General features: G+C 36.1%; 1 protein-coding gene across 1 annotated transcript in view; it reads left to right on the top strand.

The window, feature by feature from the left end:
• Nucleotides 1-24,291, top strand: part of B3GALT1 (beta-1,3-galactosyltransferase 1) — a 500,148-nt gene that overhangs the window by 70,291 nt on the left and 405,566 nt on the right. The window contains exon 2 of the mRNA XM_081814258.1: nucleotides 21,021-21,122. The gene's annotated coding sequence lies outside the window, so the exon portion shown is untranslated. The remainder of the gene's footprint in view (nucleotides 1-21,020; nucleotides 21,123-24,291) is intronic.

Raw genomic sequence — 24,291 nt, 5'->3', positions numbered from 1 at the left:
TTTATTTATTTATTTAACCAACAGAGAGAGAGAAACAGCTAGAGAAAGAACCCAAGCAGGGGGGTGGGAGAGGAAGAAGCAGGCTTCCCGCCAAGCAGGGAGCCCGATGCAGGGCTCTATCCCAAGACCCTGGGACCATGACCTGAGCTGAAGGCAGCCGCTTAACCAACTGAGCCACCCAGGTACCCCTCTGCTATTATTTGAAAAGGATCTCAAAGTAATATATCTCAACTCTTTATTTTTCCTTTTAGCAGTTGGGTAATCTGCCTTCAATTCGATCTTTTCAGTGAGGATGTGATGGATTATGCATTGCTTAGTTTTGGATCTTCTTTGGGAGAGTGTCCAACATTTACTGGATATAGAGCCAGAAGATAGCCTCTCATTCATATTACTGTGCTACCTTGGAGAAATCACTTACAGTTTATAGAGGACACATTTTTGAAGAATAAGATATCTTAGAGATGAGATGTAGGTTTTTTGGTTATTGTAATTGGCTCTATTCGGCAAGAGGAACCTGCAATTTTATTAAGAATTGAAAAATCAACTGTTGTCATCAACTTTACATCTGGGGAAGGCAATGAAGTTCTTTCCAGTTAAACATATAAACTGGCCATGAAGGAGTCTGATCGAGAATTTGAACATTTATTTGCCAACTGAATAAAAGTCCACCCTACTCTCCCCTGAGTAATATCATGGGATATTTATCAAATGCTATGTCTCCCTTGCTAACATCCCCTTACAGTGGTCTAGTCATTCTTTAAATCATAAATAAGAATCTCTGGAGTGTTCCAAGACATAACAAATCAAATATAACAGGACTGCAAAAGCAAGAATTTTGCCATTTATTCTTCTTCCAGTCTTGTGATCAGGAAAAGAAATTTTCTGTCAGTTAACACTAAACTGAGCACTCTGCTATGAATGCTCCTTCCTTTAGCAGCCAGACTAAAAAGCAAGAGGACCAAATAGCTATACGGAACACTTTTTTTCTAAAAATGAGAAAGTAAGACACCTTCATCTCAAGTAATCTATACCAGAAAATGTGAAGATTCTGGAAGCAGTTAAACAGGAGCCAAGAAAAAACTATTTCAGGGACAAATTGTCTTCTGGTGTGTGTGACCAGAGTGTTCAAGTTCACACTAGTTTCATCCTTGGGTGTCTTGAAGTTTTGTCCCGATGTTTTTTTCTTACTGCCTTATTTAACAATGTTAAGACACATGCAGTTTAAGCCCAGAAGCTATTAAAATGAAAAATAAAATTCTGTTGAGTCATTATTTGTGCTGAAACATAAATAAATCCTGAGGGTTGTATTTAAATTTTTGAAGCCTTGAATCCCACTGTTCCCACACCATGATTTCCATGTGCCTTACCGCTTTTCCCTTTACCTGGTTCCTGAGATGGCAGGATTAGCTAAGACTGCTATGATCACTTCATGCTTATGTAGCAATTATGCAAGTAAAATAAAATTCCCAGCCAGTATTTGCTGCGCTTGGTTCAGACAATCCTCATTTTTTCCATTTCTGCAAAGGTCTGGCACTTCCGTGGCTCACTCTTAAGCAGCTTGCCGAAAGGAACCACGTTTACCTGAAGCATCTGATCAGGAAGTGTTAATTAAGACTTTATATGATTCACAATTAAGTCTCCAAATTTAACCTCATGTATCCCATCAGCCCCAATGAGAAATGTTGCAATATTTTAGTATGCCCATCAGTATTCTTTAAAAAAAAAAAAAATTTATTTGAGAGAGAGAGTGTGTGTAGGTGCATGCGTAGGGAGAGGGGCAGAGGGAGAGAATCTTTAAGCAGACTCCCTGCTGAGTGTGGAACCCCACGCAGGGCTCTATCCCACAGCCCATGAGATCATGACCTGAGCAGAAATCACCAGTCGAAGGCTTAACCGACTGAGCCACCTAGACACCACTACCCCATCAGTATTCTTAACATAGTAGATGGGATGTAAAGCAGCCAGTTTAAAATGAGGAATTTAATCAGTAAGGCAGTTTATTTATAAGGAATTATCTTGACTTTTTATCACAGTATTTACTTTTTTAACCCAAAGTAATAAGATATTTTTGTATTGGATAGATACAACCCATATCTTCTGTGTGCGTCTGTGTGTCTGTGTACGTGTGTGTACTCAAGTATCTTTGAACAGGAGAGGGAGCAGACTGGTTTTGTATGTGCTTAGCTTTGCACACAGTGGGACTTCTGTATGCTGATATTTTGGATGGTGCTGGGGTGCTGATGTTTTGGAGGCCTTGCCTTTTACTTTCTCCATATTCAGAATAGTGGGAAAGAGTGAGGAGTAGAATACTTTATGACTGAACCACAGTGTGGGGAAATCAAATCAAAAGTTCCTAAGAGTGATAGTGTTTGCAATATTTGTATTTACTAGTTGTGTGGAAGATAAAGAGGCCTTTTAGGAAAAGGTGGTAGCATCGACATTTTCTTTTGAATGATAACAGACAAGATTAAAGTTTGAAGTATTGCATTGAGTAAACTAGGGATTGGAAAATATTTTATATCTGCTCACTACCAAATCAACTGAGCTGTGAAACAGTTGAGTAAAAATATATACTTTACAAAGGGAGTGATAGTAATACTCAATTTTGTTCTAGCCACCCAAGCATAGATTAGAGTACATTAAGTGGAGGAAATGAGGCTAGGGTGATTTTGTAGGTCTGGAACAAGATTGCTTTTAGCTTCAGTACTGTATTGTGCTATAGCTAACAAGGAAAGGAATATGTGATATTACCTATATAGTGTTTATAATTAAAAACCAAGTTTTAGAGAGTTTCTTAGCAGGATCACACTGGAGAAAAGTGAAATTTAGCATAGTACAGATAGAAATATCTTTCATAGCAGTTTTTAAAATTTATTTCTTCATTTTTGGAAGATGCTAAAGATTTATTTTAATTGTACAAGTTCAATTAATGAAATAGACCAGAAGACTTAGTTCCATTAGTAAGACTTGGTAATCCTCTGTGGGTTTTATGTTGTAGTTTTTTATTTTGTTTTGTTTTGTTTTTTTTAAATAATGGATGCAGTGATGTTTGAAATTAATTGTAATTAAATACAAAGCAGGTTAGTGGTAGTTCTTTTTTTTTTAAACAAAGTTTCGATTGCTATACAAATGTTAGTGCATTCCCATTGCTTTCATTATGAGATTTTAATATACTTTACAATGATTATGAGAACACCTCATTACTGTATATACATGGGAGTTTAGTTTAGATTCCAGTCTCTTAAAAGGCCAAGATTGTATGCATTTAATTGCTGAGCCTGTGCACATGATTGTTCATTTTGTTAAGCATATTTCTTGCAGAGGCATATATTATATCCAGTGGCAAAGTCTACAGGGACTGAATGACAGAACCACGAGTTCCTGTAATGCTTTCATTCATCAAACATTACCTAAACATATACTCTGTGCCAGCCCAGTGCTAGCCAGGCCCTCTGGGAAGAAAATGAAGATAGAGCTGGCCCTCCAGTAGAACATATATGCACTCAGGCTCTGTTTTGGTGCTTCTAAGATGGGAAGATTAGTAAACTGGAGGAATTAAAGGATGGCTACTTCAGGTTGAGGGGCATCGAGGTAGAGTTAGGGAGTGGAAAACATAAGTAGATATAATCGGTAATATTCTAATTATTTGGGTTGGGCTCTATCTCTGTGGTGTTTATTATTTTTTTTAAATAAAAGAAAATACCTAATCAATTTCATGAAGCAATAATGAAATTGTATCATCAGCTGTAAATTACAAAACTTTAATTCTGTGTACCAAATATCCTTATCAGTGATCTGCAGTAATGTAATAGAGATAGAAAAAAAAAGAAGGCATAGTGATCAATGGAAAGGGCTTTGCAATATTTCTACTGTGAATCAAGAATGTCTGAGCTAATTCACTGGTCTTGTTCTTCTCATTTACATTACCGGAATATTTGCTCCATGAGGGTTTTTTTTTTGTATATTTTTGTTCACTGCTATATCTTTGGTGCCTTGTACATAGTATTTGTTCAGGGAAATATTTATTGAATGGTGACATAATAAATCATAAAATTTTTTAGTCTTTTTAAGTCACACATCTTTAATTTTTTTCAAAATTTAAAAAACGTGTTTCTGTGCTGAAGAGTATATATTTCTAAAAGGTAACATTTAGATCTTGAAAATGTTGTTTGGCTTTTAATAGCAATGTGATTAGATAGATAATACTGACTTTCTACTCCCATATATAATGATAAAGTTCAAAATTGCCTAAAATGTTCCTGTGAAATACTTTAGAAACTCTCAAAAATAGATTTAATTAAGATTACTGGCAGGCTAAATTTATCCGACCTTTAGGTAAAACATTTAACACCTTATCTGAAGAAGGTAATAGCATAATTTGGAATGAATAGGATATTTAGCTGAGTGAATTCTTAGAGATTATTTAATCTAATCCCTTCATTTCATAAATTAGGAAACTGAAAAGGAGGATAGAAATTATGAATTGCTAAATTACATATATTTTTAAGAAGAGAAATAATTGCTTTTCACACATCACTTTGGCTTAATTCTGAATCTCTAATAGAAGAAATAAATAACATTTTTATAATATTCTAAAATTTCTAATCAGACGGGAAAATTTTGGAGAATTAGAAACTAAAACATTTGCTAACATAATGTGGATATGATGATTTAACTTTTAGATGTAAATATATTTGCAACAATTTTTTCAAAATTGGTAGTCTATAAAAACTGGTTAAAAGATATGATTAAATAAAGTGTTGAAAAAACATTGAATAAAACTATATCTATTGAAAATTAATTTTATAATGAAAAATATTCCTACAAAGTCTGGATAGGTTCATTGGTTAATTCTCTTTCACTGTTTTATGAGGACAGCATATGTCTCAAAACAAACCATAACCAAGTCATTAAAAGGAAGGAAAATTATAAGCCAATATCCCTCATGAATGTAGATGGAAAAACCCTTAACAATATCTTAGCAAATTGAATCCAGCATTATATAAAAAAGTAAAACATTATGACTGAGTGGGATTTATCCTAGAATGAAAAGCTAATTTATCATTCAAAAATAACTTGCTATAGTTAACTGTATTTATAGAATAAAAGAGGAGAAAAATATATGATCATTTCAATAAATACATAAACATTCCACCAAATTCAATACCCATTTATGGATTAGAAACAAAAATTGTCAGAAAACAGAATACATGGAAGTGTCCTTAATCTTATAAAGGGAATCTATGAAAAACCTATAACTAACATCATATAAAATGGTGAAATAATAAATGATTTTCCTATGACTGGGGACAAAGCAAAGAAACTCACTTTTACCACTTCTACATTTTATGGAAGCTCAAGCTAGTAAAATAAGGGAAGAAATGATAATAAAAGTCTTACAGATTGGAAATGAACAAGTAACAAAACCATGAATGTTTACTTAGAGTATCTTAGAGTCTAAAGAATAACTTTTAAAATTAATTTAGGGAGATTATGTTAATAAGTAAATGTACAAAAATCAATATTTCTGTATATCAAGTGATAAGAAAATGAAAATTTTAGAAGTCACAAGTATATAAATGCAAAAACATACTTAGAAAAAATTTAACAAAAGATGTGAAAGCGCTATAAACTAAGAATTATGAAATATCACTGAAAGGAATTAAGGAAGACCTAAATAAGTAGAAAGATGTATTGTGTCCATGGATTAGAAATCTAATCTGAGTGTTGTCAGAACTCTCCGAGTTAGTTTACAGATTCAACACAATCCCAGTCATAATCTTAACAGCTTTCTTTGTAGAAATTTATAAGATGAGACTAAAATTTGGAAATATAGATGACCTGACCTAGATTAGCCAAAACGATTTTGCAGAAGAAAAAAGTTATAGAATTCATACTACCTGATTGCAAGATTTCCTTAAAGGTACAATAATTAAGACAGAGTGGTATTAACATAACGATAGACAAATACATCAATGGAATATAATGTAGAACCCAGTAATAGACCTACACAAATATGACCACCTGATATTTGAACAAGGTTCCAAGGCAATTCCATTGAAAAAAAGAGCATCCACTTCAAAAAATAGTTCTGAAACAACTGGATAAGTGGGTGGGAAAAAATGAGGCCCAATTCTGCTACACAGCATATGCAAAAACTAATTCAAGATGGATGATAAACCTAAATTTAAAAGCTGACTAATTTGAAGCTTCTAGAAGAAAATATAGAAGAATGTATTTAAAACCTTTGGGATATATAGTACACAAAGCACAAAACATACAAGAACATAGTTAATAAATTAGACCACATCTGCTCTTTGAAAGACACCATTAAGAAAAAAATGCAAAAGTAAGCCACAGGCTGGTAGAAAAATATTCTCAATACATATATCAGACAAATAACTCAATACGTACATCAAAGGAATGGCTGGTAGCCCAGATTTATAAATAATTCCTATAAATCACCAAGAAAAACAAACAGGCAAGAAAAGGGGGCAAAAGACTTGAACAGATATTTCATAAAAGAAGGAGATTAATATAATCATGGTTTGAGGAAGCAAAATGATAAATTTAGTATTCAAGTGTTGACTTCTAAATGCTTTTGTTTTGATGTAATTTTTTTTTCAAATTATATTCTTATTAGAAATATCTAAACCAATGATTTTCAATGCTGACTGCATGTTAGAATTGCTTAGGAACCTTTAAAAACACCAGTGCTCAGGTTCCATACCGGACCAGAATCACTGGGGTGAGGGACCTGAGAATTATCAGTATTATTTGAAAGCTTTGGGTTATTGTAATGTGCAGTCAGATCGAGAACCAATGCGTTGATACTCACATGATGTGTTACACTTCTGACTTCAGGTCTGAGAGGAGCTTACATAAACTGTGCTGAATTTATACCATGAAAATCTAATTTACTACTGTCAACTTTATGAACATATATTAGGTGTTATACAACAGAAACCTACGGCGAGTGGGTAATACCAACTGTTAGCTAGAGAGGGACTATTGTTTTAAGGATCATGGAAAAGCCTTTGTGGTGTTGAAGCTGTGAAATTGGCAACCAACATCTCATTTAATGGTTTATTTACCGAACATTTTGATCAATTTATCTTTCTTACTCTGTTGATGTAGACAGCAGGATCCTTTTAAATTTGGATCAAATATGTTAGGCATAGCCTATTACCTCAGTAACCAGTCTGCCAATTGTGTTTTATTGGAGGTTGATGGTGCGAGCCAAAGGTGGCTTGTTGTAACAACAGTGTCAGGAATAAGTTATTGGGCTTAAATTGAAGCTATTTGTTTTAGTTGCAGGATGTCATTTCCTCCTATCTCCATTTACAGACTTATCAAGTCACTTTTAAGTTTCACTGTCACACTTGTGTAATGTCAGTGATTCCACCATTAAATATTTTTCTCTCACATGGCAAAACTTCATTGCTGTTATTTAGAATTGGTCTGATCATAATTTTGGCATTAAAGCTCTTCTCATTTCCATTCCATCCTCTGCATGAGTCTTTTCTCCCTTCTTTCTCTTGTCTAAAAAATTTTAATGAAAATGCTTTCTTAACCTCTTCACTACTTCTCCATTACTTTTTTCTCTTATTAAGGATGTTGCTTATGGTTAAAAATTATATTTGAGCTGTATTCCTTCCTCTTTCCCTCTGTCTTTCCCTTTTTTCCTTTCTTCTTCCCTCCCATCCCCTCAAATATTTATCATAAGAATTCCTTGATGAGGATCATTCAAGAGTTAATTGGAGTTTTTCTCTTAGAATGGAACTCAGCAGTTTTAAAAAAGCAATCACTGTTATAATAGGCAAAAGAATCTGCAGTAAACGACATACCTAGAAATCAAACTTGATGAATATGGTATGGGAACCTAGCCAACCTTCTTTGCAGGTGAAAGGAAGGAAGAGTGGGGGTGGCAGGTAGAGAAGAAGGAGTGAGGCATGCCTGAGTTTGCATGTATGCCAAATATGACTTTTAATAAATCATCAGGGAGGGTGCAACTACCTCAATGTTAGATGCTGTACTCTATACCTTATTTACAAACACCTAAGTTCCTAGGTTCCTGATAATATTACACTAAAAGAGTTGGATTCAATTCCCTTCCAGCTCTAGCAATTTGTAATGCTACATTCAGGGCCTTATTTAGACCAGAATTCATTTGGTAACCCCCTTTTTTTAAAATTTAATTTTATTATGTTATGTTAATCACCATACATTACATCTTTAGTTTTTGATGTAGTGTTCCATGATTCATTGTTTGCATATAACACCCAGTGCTCCATTCAATATGTGCCCTCCTTAATACCCATCGCCTGGCTAGCCCATCCCTCCACCCCTCCCCTCTAGAACCCTCAGTTTGTTTCTCAGAGTCCATAGTCTCTCATGGTTCATCTCCCCCTCCAATTCCCCCCATTCATTTTTCCCTTCCTACTATCTTCTTTTTTTTTTTTTTAACATGTATTATTTGTTTCAGAGGTACAGGTCTGTCATTCATCAGTCTTACACAATTCGCATGCACTCACTATAGCACATACCCTCCCCAATGTCTATCACCCAGCCACCCCATCCTTCCCGCCCCCCACCACTCCAGCAACCCTCAGTTTGTTTCCTGAGATTAAGAATTCCTTATATCAGTGAGATCATATGATACAGTTTGCCACCAGAGGACAGGAGAAACTATGGTTTAATTCTGAGTAATTTCTAATCATAGGAGGAACATCTGTTCAAGAAAGGTATTCCAAAGTAAGTCAATATGAAGGGTTCAAATCAGAGATCAGTCCAGGAAGTAGGACGTCTCCAAAGAATGGGAAGTAGGCCTTGACAGTTCCCACTGTTTAATATACTTGCCCAGCTTTTATCCTGTCTGATTCCTACACATCCTTCAGACTCAGGTCGCTTCCTCTGCACGCCTGCCTTAGCTCCAGAGCCTGCACTAGAAACCATTCCTCTGAATTTCCTCCATCATAACATGTAACGAAAGGTATTACAATAATAATCTCTCGTGTACTTTTCTGCCTCTTCCACTGGACTGGGATCATATTTTTCAGCTCTGAAACACCAGCATATAATATAGTATGAAACACATTGTAAATGCACAATAACTTTTTAAAGCAAATGAATGAGTATCCAGATATTTTGTCTTGGTGGTATAACCGTCCATCGTTCTCTGCTGGTGGTGGCTTCAGTACTGGGGAGCCAAGTGCTTAATGGCCCTTTGCAGCATAAACCTTCAGTCATTGATGTTGGCAGAGTTTTTCAACACATTTTTCTAATGCAACTTCTCTCAGGTTTCAAGTTTTATAATTAAAGTTTTATATTTTATGGCTAAAGATTTTATTGTGTGTTTTAAAATATGACATTACTATAACACTTTCTAAAGTAGATGTCATACATTTAAAATACAAAGTATTTGTATATACATCCTTACATATATGTTAAATATTAGTTATGGTTAGAAACAGTATGGATTAATGTAAAGAGCACCAGTTCCTTGGGTAACCAGCTATATGGACTCAAGCAAACCTCTCCATTTTAGTTTTAAAATAGTTGCAACAAAATCTGATCCCTTTAATGGGTGGAATGTGGCAGAGCTTGCCTCAGATAATGAATTTGGAATAGTTTGAAAACCGTAATGACACACAGTATTAATAAAATGGCACTGTGTGATGATCTTTTCTGGATCCTTAAAGATTTAGAACAGTACTGGAAAGCATCTTCTTCCCTGAATAGTACAGATATGTGCTTGATAAACCTTGCTTATTGACACATTGCAGTTTTCCTTGGATAACATGTGGTAAACATGTGTGCTCTCAGGGGATGCTCAGGGGATCCTGTAGGAAGCTGGGGCAGCTTAACTTCTGGACTCTTATTTTTTGAAACCCTTTCTTGCCTCCCACCCCACTAATCATGCTCACACTACTCCTATATGGCCTAATTTAATATCAGAAATAATTACCCAGTCAGCTGCCCAACCTAGAAACCTCTGATCTGTCTCCTTTCTCTCCCATGTGCTGCCAGTCACTTGTTCCTTTAAAGTGTCTGTCCTCTCCTCTCCCCCTCTCCATGTGCACTGCTGTTCCAAGGCCAGCCCTCCACCTCTCTTTCCTGCATTCTTGCCATAGCTTCTGCTTGGCCCTCACCTGTGCTTCATGCCTCTCACACATGTGTAAAACCACCTCACTGGTTTCTGGGAATTAAAAGCCCAGTCTTCTTTATCTGACCCAAAAAGTTCCTCAAAGGAGGTGGTTGGTCCCCTTTTTAGTTTTTCAGCCTCGTCTTCCTCCAGATCATCAGCGTTGATATCGATAGTCTCAGAGTCATCATCATCATCATTCCCACCACCAGCACAGTAACAACTTACCATATGCCAAGCACTGTGCTGAGAACAAGAGTCTTCTCAATTCATCTTGGGCACAGTCAAGTTTGGTGGTGATGTGGAGGAGAAAATTGAGGCTTGAGAAAGCTCAGTGAAAGCTAGGAAGCAGGACCCCAACTTGGAACCCTTGGGACTTCAGAGCCAGAACTTTAAACCATGGCTTCCTTGCCATTCTCCTGAAGAGCAGGCACCTTTCCTCCCCTTCTGTTCATCCATGCTGTCCCAAATGCTCTTTCTCTTTAATACCTATCAGCTTCCAACTCATCCCTTAACATGTTGCCCAAATTCCACCTTTCTCATGGCAGAAGGGTTGTGGAAGATTTCAAAGGCCACAATCCTAGGAAATAACATAATTGAAATTGAAAATGAGACCACACAACCACAGCTTTTTTTTCATCAAAATAGTTGCTTTGATGGACGCCTCTAGCACAGGCTTGGAAATTTATCCAAGACAACTTGCACATTGCACTTTGCTGCCTAATCTCAGGTTTCTTGGTAGATGACCTTTAAAAGAGTGGTGGGGGGTGGGAGGGATGCGGTGGCTGGGTGATAGACATTGGGGAGGGTATGTGCTATGGTGAGCGCTGTGAATTGTGTAAGATTGTTGAATCACAGACTTGTACCTCTGAAACAAATAATACATTATATGTTAAAAAAAGAAGATAGCGGAAGGGAAAAATGAAGGGGGAGAAATCGCAGGGGAGACGAACCATGAGAGACTATGGACTCTGAAAAACAAACTGAGGGTTCTAGAGGGAAGGGGGGTGGGGGGATGGGTTAGCCTGGTGATGGGTATTAAAGAGGGCACGTTCTGCATGGAGCACTGGGTGTTATACGCAAACAATGAATCATGGAACATTATATCAAAAACTAATGATGTATGGTGATTAACATAACATAATAAAATTTAAAAAATGTAAAAAAAAAAAAAAGAGTTCTATCAGCCCATCTCCCAAATTTTCCATCCTGAAAACACAGAAATAATTGGAAGGAAGACTATTTATAAATGTTCATTTATATTCTTGGGGAACATAGTCCAGGTAAAGCAAAGATACCCAGGTTTTTAGTTCTCTCTTGCAGGTTGCAGCTGTTAAGTTGAAACAGGTTGGTCCCCTAAAAGGAGACTCTAAGCCTTTAGTGGCTTCTGCTAATTGACATAGACTGAAATTGAAATAGATGCACGGCGGGAAGTCCAGTTATCTTTTCATCAGCAGAAACCTAACACTGTTGTTCCTTAGAAGAGCTAATAAAGTTCAGCTAAGTTTTGAAAGCTCTCTAAATGCCTGGGCAGGCCATTTTGTGTAAGATTGCACTGCTCCAGGCGCCTGGATGGCTCAGTCGTTAAGCATCTGCCTTCGGCTCAGGTCATGATCCCAGGGTCCTGGGATCCAGTCCAATGTCAGTCTTCCTGCTCAGTGGGAAGCCTGCTTCTCTCTCTCCCACTCCCCCTGCTTGTGTTCCCTCTCTTGCTGTCTCTCTCTCTCTCTCTGTCAAATAAATAAATCTTTTTAAAAAGATTGCACTGCTCTTTATGAAGAAAATTCTTTAGTATCATGAAAATTCTGCTTCCCAGAAATAGTTGATTAAATTACTGCAAATGATGGTATTAATTTTATGGTGGGAAATCAAATAGAAAACTAAGGAGTGAAAACATAAAACAATAGTGTAAATAATGGTTCTCAGTTGAAGGTGAGCAGCAGAATAACTTGGGAAAAGGTTTCCAAATACATATCATAACAGATTTCCCATTTCCCTCAGATTCTAACTCAGTACACCTGAGATGTTGCCAGATACTGAATTTTTTCCCCAAAAGCTTTTCAAGTAATTCTGATGTGCTTAGACTGGATTATAAATGGTAGTGATGGTTTCAAACCTCATTACTAGTCTTACACAGCCTTAACTTTTCATCCTCTTATATGAAAATACAATACAATATCACTGCCTGACATGCAAATTCAAATTTCTAGTCAGAAGCTTAGGACACATGACCTAGGAGCTTAGATCCTATTATAAAGTGTTCTTCCCCTTCTGGAATTAAACAGGAACTTTGGCCAATTTTTATTTTAATGGTGTTTCAAACCAGTTTTGGAAACTGAGGCATTTTTTTTCCCCCTAACAAAAGTAGTCCTGACTATAAAAATAGATGAAAGAGGAGAGCCCTTGGATGAAGTGAGGGCTTCATAACTGCCTCCCACTTCCTCTGGGCTTTGTGTGACTTCCTTGATTCCCTTGGGGCTCCATAGTTATAACCACTGGTGGCATAACCAACCCACTTCACAGATGAGGAAACTAAGGACCAGTGAAGTGAAGGGACTTGCCTTGGAAACCATTGTTAGAATGTGAGTCTTGACTGCCAGTCAAATGTACTTTCCATTATTGCATTTATTTACTTTTGCTGGGAGACGGTATTAAGAGATATGGGCTGCTGTTATCCTCATTAACATTTTGAACAACAACATGCCATTCCTAATTTGGGGCTTATGATTGCTAAAATAAATGGAAAAATACATGTAAAATTAAATTAGTTTTATTATCCCATTAAAGGAACCATTTGATTTTGTCAGTTGGGAAAAATCTAATAAAATCAGATGTTATATTAATTAAGTAGAGTAATATAATGAAGCCTCAAAATTGTAAAATTGAATCTGGATAGGGCCCTGTAGAGGAGGCAATATGTTATCTCATCATATGAAATCTCATGGGGTTTTCTCTACTATACATTCAATGGCAAAATGTAGAAATTAGTTGAGTCTCTTTCCCTCTAGTCAAAAAAAGACTTAGAGGCATTACAAAAGGAAATTATGGTGGTAGAAAAAAAACAAACCATTTAACTCAATGTGATCTCCTTGCTTTAGCAACTACTGGGCTTATCTTAAAAACTTCCAAGGAGAGGCTGATTCAATTTAAGTTGTTACGAAACCTGCACATTTCATTTTTTTCACATTTCATTTTCAAATACACCTATTTACTAGTTAAATCATAGAATGTGTTGATTTACATACATTTTATTAAGGTTGACTAACTCTAAACCATATAATGCTGTGGACACTTTATTTGGAAAAGGGGAAAAAAAGGATAATGTAATTCTCCTCTGCGAACCTCCTCCAAAAAGCTAATAATGCCTTATTTTCTGAGGCTGGCAGAATACAGAACATTGCATTTCAAAATTCAATTTTCTTTATTTCGTGATAGCGTTAAAGCATATTTGAAAGGAACATATGTAACTTAATGGGATGCCACCTATTACATCACTAATGGCATTTCCTAAAGAGCAAAACTTGAATAAAAATACAAAACAAATATTGAATATTTTTGAATAGCAGGTGACATTGGGCAGAAAGGTAGCTTTTCTGTCATCAGCATTGAATATAGTTTTTTAAAGGGAACATTTTAGATGGAGGAGAACTTCTGAGGCATTAGAATACTAAATCCCGCATTTATTGGGAGATGCAAGATGATGAGATAAACAGTTATCACAAAATAAAAGGAGAACGGACGTGGTGTTAATTCATTCACTGAGAAGGGTAGAATAAGCTTTACTTGGTAGGATTTAAGATTGCCAGTGAAGGCTTCTATGCAGTATGAGGGGAGAGTCTTCTCTTAAATCATCAAACAAATTAAAAATAGTAAAATTTTGGTTAAGACAATCCATCTGTTCCAAAGCATTAGACAGAGGGAGACGGAGGAAATCTTTAGGAAGGCTCCTGGGGTTTAGGAGTAGAAGGATGGTCACATTGCAGCTGACTCTCCTCTGGGCCTCACCCAAGTTTATTGTGCCTGCCCCAGACAGACTTGAAGGTAATATCCAGAATTAGAAAGTGAAAATACCTGGGATCAATATTTTGTTGAGGTAACCAGGATTCCAGGGCTCAATAACAAGGGAAGACAGAGACAAGCTGACCCTGTAGCCATGGTTCCCAACGCTGGCTGTACAATAAAATTGCTTAGGGAGCTTTGGAAGAAAAAAAAAAAAAAATCCCGCTGCCTGGGCCCCTCCCAGGTCATTTAAATCAAAGTCCTTGATGGGGTGATTCATAGGCCTTCCAAGGATTTGTTAAAAACTCTGCAGGTGATTTAATGTGCAGCCAGCCTTGAGAACTTCTGTTCTATAATAGAATACAATAGCAATACTTCCCATAGAAACAGGGAGAGCCATCTCCCTAATAAAACCATAAACTGATATTTGGCAAATTTGATGTCTGTAAATATAAGAGAAAGACAGGGGTGTCTTGTCCTTTAAGGGGGAATGCATCTGTTTCTTTTGTGGACAAAATAATTTCCTAGAGTGTAAATTATCTTAAAAAAAAAAAACAATTCTATAAGAGACATTTCCAAGAATATATCAGCTTTTTGGCTGGCAGGAAGAAGTCACAATCTGGTTACAGAGAGAGCCAATATATTATATAAGAACATCTTGTCATAGACTTAATTCTGTGATTCTGGTGTGCCCATGAATATTTTTGATGGTGAAGACAAGTCTTAAATTATTTTTTCTTAGCAGATAAGCATTGAATACGAGGAATTTCAGATTTTGTCTGTTAAGCATTCTAGTTCTTCTGTTTGCAAGTCAGAGAACAAATTCAGATGTATAGACCTTAGTAGTTTTATTCAGCAGAAAGCAGAAGAAAAAAAATGTCAATGAACAACCACTGATGGGACCCAGCTGATTTTCAGTGACATCGTGCCATTTTATTTTTTTCAAGGTCAGTTTGAGTAACAGTCAGCGACTTCTCTAAAAATAAGAACCACCATCAAGAGTGCCTGTTGCAGATGGTGTGAATTAATCAGCTTGCTGATGCTACCTTGAGTGAGGTCAACCAAAGACTTCAAGGCAAATTGGGGGCAACATAAATATCTCATGCATGAATAAGACCCATAAATGGGAAAGTCTAGGTGATTGTACAGTGAATTGGAGTTGCATGGTAGTTGTAGGAAATTTGCTTATTTACAAAAGAACCCTAGTCAGAGATCGGAGGTGTAAAAAGCGAAGTCCAGCCACCTAGGAAAAGGCAATGACCAGGTGAGTTATCAAGGGAACAACCCCAAGGGAAGAGATTTTGGAAATAACTCCATTCTGAGGGGAATACCAGTCATATTAAGGAGGGATCAAAGCAGAAGCCCAGATCTAGAGACTGAGCTATAATATCAGCTAAGTCATTGCTTAGGACTAAGTCATTGCTGTACTCCATTGACAGCCTCCAATCTCCAGTAGAAGGTATGAGGAAGGCTGTTCAAATACTTGCTGGTCCAGCTTGGATTTATCCTGGGGACTGAAGCTAGACTGGTGTGCAAGTTGGGCTAATTGGTTGATTCAAATCTTGGGGGCTACAGAGTTACAGAAGAAATGAGGCAATAGCTGATCAGAAGTTGCTCCCAGTGAACAAGAGCCAGATCCTGCCACCTCCAGAAATTGCCAATAGTGGTACACCAAGAAAATGAACTCATTGTCACCTACCAAAATAATTTACGTCTTTCCTCTCCTACTCTCCTCTTTGCTAATGGAGATGGGACACCAGATATAACTGGGAGAAGGTTCTCTTTAAAGCTCTCAGACTTTGATCTAGGTTCCAAGCAGAGGTTTTCAGTTGGTGCATCATCCTTGGAGCTTTTTCAAACTAAATATACCACTACCTTCTCTTCATCTCTATATTTTTCTGGAAATTCTGATTATGTTCTCTCCCTCTATCTCTCAGCATCCATACCCAGGTTCTGGACAAAATGCAGCAATCTTCCCTATTTAAGTTCCTTGTTCAGTGTCATTCATGACACTTGTAATTATGTATTTAATGTATTCCCTGCTAGGATATGAGCCAGGCTACTGATTTCTATGAGGAAAGAATCTGTTTCTGAAGTGGGAAAGCATTTAGTAAATATCTAAGTGAATGAATGAGAGAATCTATTTATGTTTAATTCAACATATTCATTGATCTTCCCTCCTGCTTTAACAACCATTAACAAAGAAAATGTCCAAAGTCTTTTTATTTATTAATTATGTTACCTCTTGATGATTATTCTCGTTTTAAAAGACTCTAGATATAGGAGGATGAAGCAGGTCTATATTTATTCTGAAATATAATTTTAGACAAAACTTCTCAGTTCTGTCACCTCAAATTATTAAAAGGAGAGGAATATGGATATAATGTGAAGGAATCTGGTTGATGGCCTTTCAGAGATGGCAGTTATATTCTTTGTCCTATTATCCACTATCATCAGCATGACTAACTAGTTTTACTGTATCATAGAAGTTATGTCTCCTCAGAACACAACAATACTATGCAGATGAGTGAGTGAACTGGATAACAGTACATTTATGTGGCAATTTTATTTATAGTTCCATGGTTACTATATTATGATTTTTTTAAAAAGATTTTATTTATTTATTTGACAGAGAGAGAGACAGCGAGAGAGGGAACACAAGCAGGGGCAGAGGGAGAGGGAGAAGCAGGCTTCCCGCGGAGCAGGGAGCCTGATGTGGGGCTCGATCCCAGGACCCTGGGATCATGACCTGAGCCGAAGGCAGACACTTAACCGACTGAGCCACCCAGGCGCCCCTGTATTATGATTATTTTTTAACTTTGTGAACTCCCTGGTACTTGTTTCTTGTTTTTTTATTATAGCTCACTTATTATTCAGGAACTTTTACATAATAGTTCCACTGCTTTGATAAGACTTGGAATTACCTTATAATATTGGATTTTAGGCCGAATAAATCAGTTGATGAAGAACACTTGTGTGAATCATGGGAATAACTGATGAAAGAATAATGAATGCTCTTACACCCACTGCTGGTTGTTTTAATGATAGCTTTCATTAGGTAGGTGTAATTTTGCTAAGGCTCAGTCTGGATTAACCTGATCTAACAGATTTTTATGGCAAATGTGAGCTTTCTAATTTTCATGTTTTTAGAAGATCAATGACGTAAGAGCATTGTCCTCCAAACTACCATTACATTTTTTGGCTCTTTGTCTATGAGAACTTAATTCCCCTTACCCCTTTTAATTCCAGTTTTTTAATTTATTTTCTACCCTACTGTAAATGGACTGTAATTTCTATAAGAAAGGCATGTTATGTTGTCTACTTTGTCTCAACTTTTGATATCTGGCACCTAAAGCAGAGCCTAGGACAATGAAATCCTGCAACAAATACCTGTTGAATCATGTAACCTTAACTTCCATCCCACTTGGAATAAGGTGAGAGTGATCTGATTAGCAAGTGCATACATTTTATTTTATTTTATTATTATTTTTTAAAGATTTTATTTATTTGACAGAGAGAGACACAGCAAGAGAGGGAACACAAGCAGGCAGAGGGGGAGAGGGAGAAGCACACTTCCCGCGGAGCAGGGAGCCCTATGAGGGGCTTGATCCCAGGACCCTGGGATCATGACCTGAGCCGGAGGCAGACGCTTAACGACTGAGCCACCCAGGCACCCTGCAAGTGCATACATTTGAAAAGTAACTAAATATTGACTCTATCCTACAACCTTATCCGACCTGACTTTTTGGTCTCTGTAGAACTCCATATTCTTCATCAGTTTTATGCATGTGATACTCTTCTATGGCATTTGCACTGTTCAGGCAGACTGCTGTTTTTACTTTCCTGTGATCTTATTCTTCTTTTCTCCCCTTGGTTCCTACAAGTAAACTGGACCAGAGATCTCTCTTCTTTTCTGTTCAGCAAGTTTTTCTTTCAAATTACTTCTATAAAAACTTTAACAATTACCTAATTTAGGAAGCTTTTTCTCAAGGACAAAAGGGTTGGGAATATGGAAGAATCTGAAAAAAGGCCAAGGCTCCCTCTGTCCTGCCCAAATCCCCCAAACATGGTGGTCTTTCACTTTAGGGATGTATACTTCTTTTCAACCTGCTGATTTGCTTCTTTCAGCTCTCTTGTTTAGAAAGTAAACTCATTGGGCACAAGAGTGTAATCCATTATATTTCAAATTGTTCTAGGCAATTTTGATCCTCAACTCGGTAAAAACAATACAGTTTCAGTTGTCAGGGCTTTAGTATTATCTGTGGTAGGAAAGGTCATAATTAGCAGAAAAATTATAGATATGAATTTTTGAAACTTATATTGAGATATATTAATGCTCTTTTAAAGTTGAATCATTTTTAAAATCAAGTAGGATATAATTAAAATTACTTGGTCAGTAAGTATTTTTAAGTAGCTACTCTGTCTTAAAAAACTTTAGGTTTTTTGGGGGGGAAAACAGCATAAAATAGTATAAAAGAACATTAAAACTTAAAGATAACAAATAGTATTTTAGTATATTTATTTGACTCAATATATTTTTTTATCTTAATTCAACAAAAATCAGCCATGCCAGAAGCAATTTATAACTCATACAATATTGATGGATATGTCATGACACATGAACCCTTCTAAAAAAGGTGTGCATATCTGAGCTTAAAATGAACCATTAATAAATATTTCTGTTAGTGATGGTTTTTGTGTTTTGTTTGCTATATAATCATATATATAATCATATATAATCATAATGCATATATCTAAGTACCAAGGTTTATTAAAGCAGATTTGGGCAACACCAAGATGTTCAAGGGCAGGGAGATTATGGGTGCCAAGAGCGGGGATCTGGAGTTGGAGGGCATTAAAGGTAGCATGGATCTGTTGCATGTTTCTCTTCTGACTGAAACACATTATGAAACAAAGACATAGCAGAAAACAAACAACCAAAGGTCAATCTACACAGCCCTTACTTCTTTTCTTAAAAATAATGCTACTGTATAAGACTTCTTAAAAAGATACATGATCATGAAAAGAATTTAGTTTTCTACATTTCTCTTTTTGAAATTAGGGATTATTCTATCTCAGAAGATGCCCTGCTTTCAACGAGACACAAATCCACTGTGTAACAATTTGGAGGCCATCTCAACAAAATCTTTCAACATAATGTGGTATTTTTTTTCAATTGCAGGCTTACATATGTCACCTCTTAATTCTCATTACGTAGGGCAGGAGTTTAAGGCAATAAGTGGACCAGAACACTCTTCATGTTTTAGAGCCCTTATCCACTTGTCTGACTTTGTTCTTATTTATTCTCAATTGGATATAGAGTGAACAATATTGTCCTTTATCATTATATTTTGGTATAATAATTTAATTTTTATAATTTATTAATCTGCAAATGTCATATGGCTAAATTTCCCCCTCCATTATTGGAGCTGTCTTGCTGAATTAGAGTTAGAGATGGTTCACATTCCAAAGACATCACGGACTTTGTCCTAGTTAGAATTCTTATCTAAAGCAAACAAACCATTCTTCATATTCAATTTTACCTGTGAAGTTAATCCAAAGTAAATAGCAAAATAAATTCTTGCCTTAGTGTGTACCTTTTAACAATGAATCCTCCGTCTATCTCTGAATTATAAAGATTTCCAATGAAGTTGTATCCAACAAAAGTTTTGGGTCAGGAAAATAATTAGAACTTACCAGTTCATCTACTGATTTAAAAATTCATAGTTTTAAGTCAAATATACTTTGTTTTCTGTATCTTATGCAGAAGAGGTTTGGCAGTTCTAAATTTTATCTATTATTACAGAAGCCAGATTATCCCAAAATAATCTCTGCATTTCGTTCAGAAACAGAACTGCTCTAATGAAATGTTTCATTGCACAAGGTGTACTCTGCTGTATTTCTGAAATGGTATAGATAACTGTAGCAACAGAATTTTTTTTACATATTACTCCAGATGTGTACCTGATGTTTAGATACTGCAGCTTTAATGTAGCCCTACTGAAGCAAGGGTCTCTCTCTCTTTTTTTACTTTGGGGATACTTTGAAGTAGTCTGTTTGCTAGGAGCAATTTGATGTGGGGACACTTTTATACATTAAACATTTTTTTAAAAAGATCATTATTTTCAGCATTTCATTACTAAGTACTAGGCAAAATAGATATTTTTCCTCTAACCTTGAAAACAAACATTTTCCACCAAATACTCCCTACTCATCGACCATGGCAATTAGGAATGAGGTGGTTTAGGGGTGGAGCAAGGTTCCAGAAGGCAGAATTGTAAACCACAGAGGATTATTCCCAGGCATTGAAGCCTAATGGAGTTTACCCAGTTGGATTTGACATTACTTAGGACCAGTTATTCCTTTCTTCCTTCCATCTTCTTCCTTTGGAATGGGAATGTCTACAACTATTATCCTATGCTGCCTCATTATTTTGTGAGCAGATCACTTATTCTCTAATTTCACAAGTCTGCAGATAGAGAGGAATTTTGCCCCATAATCGCTTATACTCAGAGCCTTATCCATACCTGACTTAGATTATTTAGATGATGAGATTTGGGACTTTTGAGCTGATGGTATTTAGGTGAGAGTTTTTACGTTGAGTTTATGTTGTAATTGTTTAGACTCTGGGGGATATTGGGATGGGGTGAATGTATTCTGCATGTGGGATAGATGTGAATCTTTAGGAACAAGAGGATGGGCTATAGTAGTCTAATAATGTCAGATATGTCCATGTCCTAGTCCCTGAAACTTGTGATGGTTACTTTATAAGGCAAAAGGAACTTTTGGAAGTAATCAAGTTAAGAATTTTTAAATTGGGAAATTATCCTGGATTATCTGGGCAGCCTGATATAATCACAAGTGTCCATATTAACAGGGGCACAGGAGGAGTCACAGAGGAGAAAGTGATGTGATGATGGAGGCAGAAATTGGAATAATATGTTTTGAAGATGGAGGAAGTGACTACAAGCCAAGGAATGTAAGTGGCAATAAGAATCTGGAAAAAGTAAAGAAACCAATTCCTCCCTAGAGCCTCCAGAAAGAATGCAGCCCTGCTGACAGCTTAACTTTAGCCCCATGAAGCTGATTTCAGACTTCTGACCTCCAGATTTCAAAGGTAATAAATTCACGTTGTTTAGGCCACCATGTAATAATTTCTTACAATAACAGTAGGAGTCTAATACGGAGGGTCCATGTGAAACAGCTTTATAATGATGGGTTCTGGTAGAAAACTGATGATTCCTTGAATATTAAATTCATACTTCTTGAAAAAATTCAAACAAATACAAAAAATAAAATTTTGTAATGGGAGTGGGAATTGGACATGAAGTCAGTCAGGAATGTCAGCTGTATACATTACTGGGCAATAAAGAAAAGGAAATTTATGGTTTGACGGGGATGTATTAACTAGTGTCCAAAAAACTGCATCAAAAAACATTTTTATTTTGGTTTTCCTGGATATTTTCCTTCCTGTCACCCACTCCCACTCCTCTAGAGCATTTCAAGTTGGTCGCGCAGAGACACTTTTGAAGGTTAAATGAAGTTCAAGAACTTCAATTCTTAGTTTCCCTGCTGAGACAAAAGATACACTAATTAATGACTTCTATGAAGACTTGGCTTTTACTGGAAATAAAACCAAATAATTCCTCTTAAGAGTTTATAACTAATTGCTATTTAGCATAATTTGATTTGAATTTCTCATGGAAAACAGTTGAATGGAAACAGAGTTGATTATTATGAATCCAAAAGTTTCTTCATCTTAAGATTAGCCATGCTAAAAGCCAGTATATAATTATATATTTTTTCTGCAACACATTTTTTTTGTTTTGCTCTACGCTATGTGTTGGGATGAAATGAGCCTTTGGAGGAACAAATTATTTATTTCACTAAGTAGTCTAAAACCTTCACTAAAGGTTTAAAACAAGTTGCTCTAGATTGAAACTTTTTCTAGATAGAATCTTTCCTTTTAATCAAAAAGCCAATATTGGGATGGGGGATGTTTTTTATATATTATATATGTATATAAACCGTGTGTGTGGGGGGCGCCTGGGTGGCTCAGTTGGTTAAGCGACTGCCTTCGGCTCAGGTCATGATCCTGGAGTCCCTGGATCGAGTCCCGCATCGGGCTCCCTGCTTGGCAGGGAGTCTGCTTCGCCCTCTGACCCTCCTCCCTCTCACGCTCTCTGTCTCTCATTCTCTCTGTCTCAAATAAATAAATAAAATCTTTAAAAAAAAAAAAAAAACCGTGTGTGTGTGTACGTATATATAAGCGCCATATATATATTTGCATTTTTTTTATTTTAAGCATTGTTGAAAGGAAATGCTTACATAAATCATACTTATTTGTGATTTTTAAATTATATATGTAATATAAATTAACTTTTCCTTAGTATTATTGTGTTTGCAATAAGACACTATTTCTTTGGGCCAAAGCATAAGGACACAAGAACAAGCTTGCAGAGATGTGTAAAACACCCATGTACATAAGGTCCAAGACATGCCCAAGAAGGGTCACAGGTCTGGCTGTGACCTTTCTAAAAAGTAGCACAAAAAAAGTGATATCATTACTTACATGATTTAATATATATGGAAAAAAAGGTAAAATAGAACTTGTTACTACGAAGTAAAGAAATTCCTTCAGAAGGTCCTGATAAATATGGCATGTTTTAATGCAATGAACAAAGTCCTCAACAGCATTTTTATGGTTATTACTACAATGATTTTACAGGACTTTTTCAAATAAAGAGCTTTCATATTTTCTAATGGTATGAAGCCAAAGTAAAGTTTGAATAAAAACAATCTTAATCAGAATCTGCCAAGTCTTCAAATCCAAGACTTCCTAAAAGACTTTGAAATTGTACCTTTTTTAAAAGGCAATATGATATTTAGAATAGGATTTGTATTTATTATAGTCCTAGGTGAAATCTGGTTGTTGTATCATTAATCATCTTTTAGTTAAACTGAAGTTCCTGTCTATGGCCATCCCACCCTGAGCTTGCCCCATCTCATCTGATCTGGAAGACTGAAGTTCCTTCCTTCCTTCATTCATCTCTTTTTCTTCCTCCTCTCTCTTTTTTCTTCCCTCTCTTCCTTCTTCCCTTCTTTTCCTTCCTACTTTGTCCTTCTATCCTTTGCTTTCCTCTCTTCTTAACTCTCTTCTGTCCTTTTATTCTTTCTTTTATCCTTCCTTCCTATTACTACCTAAGGGCACAAATCAAAGTTGAATCTAAAATTCTGAGCACATTTTCTGGGGCAAATATGAAAAAACTTTTTAAATGATTCTCAAGTTATTGAAGAGGTGAGGGTAAAGCCTTCACCTCTGAATTCAGAAGGCACTTATTGAGATGTCATTAATATAGTTTGAAAACCTCTTGAAACATCTTATTCTCACTGGCTCTCTAATTGTACTGACCAGCCCTCAATGCAAACAGACCCTTCGACACTTAAGAAAGGGGATGGAAAAGAATTGGGGGTGGTGGTGATCATTATCTACTCAAGTGTTTCATATTGCATATTAACAAGTGAGTTGAGAAATGTTTTGCTGTCTCTTCTTCATATTTTAGATTTATCACCTAAGAATTAAAAGTTGTTTTCCCCTGCATGCTTTTGTGTTCTCATGTTCTAGATATTGTTTTCCGATGGGTAGAAAGAACTTTGACGTATTCCATCCAAGAACATCTTCATCAATTAAAGACAGCAGATCAATGAGCATAATGTCTTCTCCCCCATTTTCTAGGCAGTGTAATTGTAAATTCTGTCATAATCTAAGAAAGAAGGAAAGAAGATATTGGACTTAATGTTAAACTAGTTGTATGGCTTCAGCCTAGCTTTGATTTGTGTAAAAACAAAGTAATATGATACCTCTTGTACCTTGAATGTTGTGGAGTAATTAATCTTTATTGCTGTACAAAATAGTAACAGGGAACATTTGATATACTTCTGTGTTTGAAATCCAATCCACTGGTCTATAACTTTAAATAATGTGTTTTATTCACTAATTTGAACAAAGTTTATGGTTCAGTCTTTGAGGAGACAAGCAAAGGCAATTCAAGTTAGTAGTAGTTACGCAGTTGAATGGATTTGGTTCCAAGGAATGACCAAAAGTTTTAGATCTTCACAGTTAGTCCAGGCTTAGCAGTTATAAATTC

This window comes from Leptonychotes weddellii, chromosome 3 (genome assembly GCF_054177405.1).
Source record: "Leptonychotes weddellii isolate Sample4059 chromosome 3, ASM5417740v2, whole genome shotgun sequence".
Taxonomy (NCBI): Eukaryota; Metazoa; Chordata; class Mammalia; order Carnivora; family Phocidae; genus Leptonychotes; species Leptonychotes weddellii.
Note: the sequence above shows the minus strand (reverse complement) of the source record. Positions and strands in the feature narration are given on the sequence as shown.